At 31.1% G+C, this 5,914-nt stretch overlaps 1 long non-coding RNA gene across 4 annotated transcripts; it reads right to left on the minus strand.

Annotated features, from left to right (window-relative positions):
* Positions 1 to 530: 530 nt before the first annotated feature.
* LOC126656443 (uncharacterized) lies at positions 531 to 3,526 on the minus strand. Of its 4 annotated transcripts, none has more exons than XR_007633231.2 (6): positions 3,435 to 3,526; positions 2,386 to 2,397; positions 2,025 to 2,084; positions 1,879 to 1,939; positions 876 to 1,520; positions 531 to 732 (listed from the first exon to the last, which is right to left on the minus strand). It is a non-coding gene; the product is annotated as an uncharacterized LOC126656443 (long non-coding RNA). The 4 variants fall into 4 exon arrangements; XR_008789511.1 differs by lacking the exon at positions 3,435 to 3,526 and having other exon boundaries at positions 876 to 1,337; positions 1,432 to 1,520; positions 2,386 to 2,880; XR_008789512.1 differs by lacking the exon at positions 3,435 to 3,526 and having other exon boundaries at positions 876 to 1,065; positions 1,320 to 1,520; positions 2,386 to 2,879.
* Positions 3,527 to 5,914: the final 2,388 nt, after the last annotated feature.

A 5,914-nucleotide genomic window follows, 5' to 3' on the forward strand; every position in this document is an offset into this window, starting at 1 on the left:
CACTTTCGGCAACAGTAGATAAATGTTGCATAATGTACAAAAACCGTTGCCGTAAGTCTACTGCAACAGTTTTAAATCAGCTACATTTGCGGCCGCTGCAATAGGTTTTAATAGCTATTGCAACAGGTTTTTTAATCTATAGTAATAGAAATAAAACCGTTGCATTTGATAGCAAAGGCAGCAGTTTTAAACCTCTTCTGTAACAGTTGAATAATGTAGTTTAGGCAACAGTATTTTTTATAAAGCAACGATTTATATAGTACTTTATGCAACACTTATATATACTATTTGCAATGGTTTGACTAAAATTTTAAGCAACAGTTTATATAGAAAAGACAACAGTTTTTATTTGAGGAACCGAAATTAAAAATTGGATTATTCGCTAAATTTAGAACCAGAAAACATTCACTAAAAGTGAAAACATAAGATAGTCACTAAAATTCGAAAAACGGAAAATATTTATTAAATTCAAAATCGGAAAATATTCCATCCATTAAATCACATAATGGAAAATATTCCATGCATTACATCACAAAAATATTTCATTCATTACATCACAAACAAAAAATATTCACTAAAATTAGAAAACGGAAAATATTCCATCAAAATTATTGAAGAACTGCTTCCTTCTCTGTTTGCTTCTCGTAACCCCTCTTCCATAAACAAGTGCACGACCGGGACCCTCTCACCTATAACAGTGGAAAAGGCATCACTTCCACTGTTTTGAAGCTCCTGTAATTTGGAGTGCACCAGAAATTAGTATGAAGAACGATAAGAATTAATAAACTACTAATTGGATATAACATAAAATTCAACAAAAGTAGAGTACCAACAATTTCTAATTGCAAAAATAGAGCTATAGACGAGAAACTTACAATCTTGCTTAAAATGGGAACTCATCAAAAAATCACATTAGCTATGAGATATGTCCACTCCAACAGTACAAATAGCTAAACCCGTGTTTTGTATTAAACACGCCAAGTCGCCAAGTGATGCAGGTTGCATCAAAATCCTACATGACAATAATGTCCTTCCACATAAAAAACCAGAGGGCATTGTGGTCTACTGCCATGCAATAAAATATTTAATGACCCGGAGAATTCCAAACTCTATTAATGATATGGTGTAAACTGCATTTTTACTATCATACATGAGAAGAACCATATGATTTTACAATAGAAAGTATCCTTGTTATGATCAACTTCTTATCAATTGATAAAAAAATAACAAATTTGGCAATCATGGTAAAAATATGACAAAAAGTATAATGACAGTTCATTTCAATACCACATGTTTAATAGATCAGATTAAGAACATACCAGTGACCCAATTGAATTCTGTAAAATTAGCCGCCCTGTGGGTAGTTAGTCAAGGACACAGAGACACTTGACATTACAAATCACAAAGAAAATGGAAAACTAGATGACTAACCTTGCAAAAATGGTAGAGAAACTTCTCCACCGGCAAGTTACAAAAGATTGTCTTTCACATTAGAGAAAAAGTCCAAAGGGTGATGCTACCTGCATATATAACTATAATGTTAGTCGCATTCTTCAAGCTTTACAATATTTCTATGAAAAAACTATGATTTATTTGATTTAAATTGCTCACAAATTTCATGGAATTTAATATTATTACTCTAATAATCTTGAACAAAAATTGAAGGACTATATAAATTTAGAAACATGTCCGCACTCCGATGTGTGTCTTAGACAAAGCAAAAATAACAATACAAATAGGCACATGGAAAATTACTAGCAGCAAGCCAGTGTTTAATGAGACTGGCTATCAAACAAAGTTTTTTTATATTAAAGTCCAAACATCAGACCCATCGTCTATCTCACAGTATTAACCTTAGGCCAAATTTATCAAACTTACTGCAATACTCTCCGCAACTAACTTGATAACTCTGACAATCGCAGTTTCATTTATTAAATACCTATCCAGCAAACCACAATGTCAGAAAAAATGAAAAGAAGTACAACATGAATTTTCCAATAAAATGATTCAAGTTGACGCACAACCTTAAATCTGATAGACCTCAGTGCTTGGCAACCCTTGCAAAGAATCTGTGAGTCCATCTCCTGCATTTTATTAGGCAAACAAAATTAATACACTTATAAACACAATTCAGGGAAAAACATTTCTTCCCTAGATGTGACCGGCATAAAAATAGAGGACAATAATGGTGAAAAGTTACAACCTAAGATCACATTCAGAATAATTATTTAAATACCAAGAAAGATTTCTAGTGTTATAGTTAGTTGGTGTCTAGATGCTACTAGAAACATGAAGGTTTGAGATTGGTAGAGCCACAAGAGAGAAGATTAAATTTGTTAAATGTATCAAAGACGAAGTAAAGAAAATTATAAGATCATCTTTTACCTGTAAAGTTTCCTGAAACAAATGCACAGAAAGCATCTCTAAATTAATCATGCATAAGAAGTGAATTGGCTGTTAGTACATAAGTCTAGATAGATAGTTAAAAAAGTAAACAAATAAAAAAGGAACAATATACATACATATAGCTAATGCTGCAGATTAAAAATCATGAAAAGAACTGAAATTGATACCTTCAGGACTATCAAATGTAACTAAAAGATCAAATGAGTAAAAAAAATTAGGTGTTCAAACAAATTCACATATAAGTAAATACAGAAAACAAATGTGAGGCAGTCAGTTTTCTAAAATTTTATGAAGACAAAAAAAATGTGTTTAACCATATAATATGATTCGATATTTTTTAATTATCTATTAGCTGAATAATTAAACTAATTTCATAATTTAAATAGGTAAAAATTGACACTTCCATTGCTAATTCTCTAGTCTTCCCTCTTTCTAGCCAATTATTTCCATGGCTTACTATTTTGCTCATCATGACATTACACATCAGAAAAAAAATAAAACAGAACCACAACCAAATTTGAGTGATAAAATTTAACTATGTTATAATACTAAAGGATTTTGTAAAGTAAGAAAATGAAGAACAAGAAAATATAAGGTTTCCATTTTAAAGTCAGAGAAGTACTATCTTATCTAGTTGTTATATTTTAGTCTTAACCACACAAACTCCATATCAAAATCTAACCACATGAACATAACAAAATTATTCAAAATTTCATAACAAAATCTAATCACATAAACATAGCAAAATTATTCAAAACAGTAAACCCTAACATATATACAAACTATAGTTGAAATTATACTTACTTAGCATGCGAAGATATTGAAGAGATCTTCAAATTATCAGTAAACCCTAGAAATTGAAAAGAGTAACGAAAATAAGAGATAATTAAAATTAAAATTGGTTAAGAGATGGCTATGACGAAGAGAATCGGCGAAGAGGTGGCGATGGAGATTACCTGAGATTAATGGAGAAGAGAGACGGCGAAGAAATGGCTATGGCGAAGAGAAACGGCGAGAAAAACTTTCACCTGAAAATGAAATTGAAAAACATAAACTATTTGGCCTAAACGGCGAGAGAATTTCATCTGAAAATGAAAATGAAATAGGCCTAAATGATTGGAAGTTCTTTTGACAATTTTATTATTTTTGAGTTTGTTGCTTTTTTTAACATTCATTTTGGCACATTTACAGTAGTTAATTAACAAATTAACAATTAATTATGTGTTGAGTGACCAGTCCAACTCAATACTATATAACAAAATCCATCAACACATTATATTCCACTTGATTAAAGATTATTCAAATTAACAGTCGAATTAGATTTGCAAAATGATTTTTTCATAAAGTTAAACATATAATTTGATACAACGTAATAAAAAGTAACAGTTTAAAAGTGTTGCTAGATTCGGTCAAACTGTTGTATACTCTTAAGCTAATGCAACCGTTTTCCATATATGTTGTCTTATCTTGTAAATTTTAGAGTTTTGTTAATTTCTGTGCAACGGTTTTTAACCGTAACCTTTCTGTTGCCTTATATGTACTATTGCAACAGTATTGATAGTGTTGCTATGTTAGTGTTGCTGAAAGTGACTTATGTGGTAGTGTCTCATTAGACTGTATATATATTCACACGAGAAAATTCCAAAAGGAATTATTTGGTTAATCAAATTTGGCACAGCTAATCAATCATTTTGGAGTCCCGAAACCTCTTCTGACTAATAATGCTGAAAATAAGCACATTTTGACCGTATCAAATATTACTTGTTATCATACAAGCCCTTCAAGGCAAAAATAAAAGGAAAATAAATGGAGGTGTATCATTCTTTTTTTTTTAATACAAAATGTATCATTACTTAAAATATAAGATAGTGTACCATTTTTTTTACTTAGCAACAGGAGTTAATTTAGATATTTATTTTACATTCAGCTCACTGGCTACAAGAGTTTGGGTGAAACACAAAACCTCTGAAGAATATCATAGAAATTTTGCCAACCATGCCAAAACTCTCTGGCTAAGATAGTGTACCATTACTTGCACTTAAATTCATTCACTTTAAGATATTGGTAAAAATAAAAGGCTTTTTATTAGCGACTAAAAAATATCAAAAAAATAATAAAGAAGAAATTATAGACAATCAAAATTTATCATCCAGTCAAATAAATGTCAAGAAAAACAAGGTAAATTAAAGGCTAGGCTCTTGTACTATATTTTTGTTCAAAAAATCTTTGTACTGTTTTTTTATTTTTCCGATCCCTCTACTTATATAATTTTTAATTTTTAGGTTCTTTTTTTGTAATTTTCAGGTTCTTTTTTAGTTTTTTTCAGTCTCTTTACATACAATTTTTTGTTCCTCTAATCACTCAAAAGGAACTGAAAATCAGAATTTTGCTAAGTACAGAGATCCAAATGTAAAAAATTTTGAAATAGGAGCCTCTCGAACAAAATTGGTAAAATAAAGGGATTTCCGTATAAATTTTGCTTAAATTAAAGGGAAAAGGCTCAAAAATGACCCTAATGTTGCCACCCAGTCTCTTGTAGCCCCCTCAAGTTTTCTCAAGCTCAATTATGACCCTTATGTAACGATAACCTAAAATCTGACCCCCTCTACTTAACTCTGTTACTGTAAAGGTTAACGTTGCTTATGTGGCACAAAACTAGCCGTTGTCAGGCTGATGTGGATAATTCCACGTCATTTAAGAAAGGAAAAACGTGAAATCTCTTCAATTACTTCTTCCTAACCGATTCAACTACCAAAAATTAAATTTCTAACCTAATTTCTGCAAAATGTTATCTTTCTTTTTCTTTCATTATTAATCTCAAAACCTAACATTAGTAGCAGTTATTTGATAGAGACACGAGAAAAGGAGGAGAAAGGAAGCACATAAGGGCGACGGCAGCAAAAGGGAAAACGCTGAAAAGGTAAGATTCTCTGTACTTTGTTGTGGGGTAGTTGTATGAATTTAGTATTGACAAAAATGGGTACCCATGTGGTCCACCATTGTTTTAAAAAATTCAGACCACAGTTCTAGGGTAACGGATTTTGTAATTGTTTACTATTCTTGTTTAAATGACTAAATTAGGTCTAGGGTTTCTTTAAAATTAGTTCAAACAACTTATACAATGTTTGGTTTTAATGTAGTATGGCTGATACAATTGAAGTGAACTGTCATTTTGGAGGACAATGGTCGTTTGACCCACACTTAGAATATCTGAATGGTGATGTAGAAACAGTTGTTGGAATTGATCCTGACTTATTGTGTTACCATCACATACGTGAAAGGTATGAGATTAGGCTTGGGTTTAAAAATATTAGGTCTATATACTTTTTGAAGCCAGGAGAGGATTTAAGTAATGGATTGTTTTTGGTTGAGAATGATGAAGGTATTAGGCAAATGTTGGATTATATTAGGAACTTTTCTTGGGTTTCAGAAATAGATATATATGCTGATCATGATGTGGATATGCCCATTTACCACAATAGACTCTTAAGCTTGGATGGTGCCCCTA

This window comes from Mercurialis annua, linkage group LG7, assembly GCF_937616625.2.
Source record: "Mercurialis annua linkage group LG7, ddMerAnnu1.2, whole genome shotgun sequence".
Taxonomy (NCBI): domain Eukaryota; kingdom Viridiplantae; phylum Streptophyta; class Magnoliopsida; order Malpighiales; family Euphorbiaceae; genus Mercurialis; species Mercurialis annua.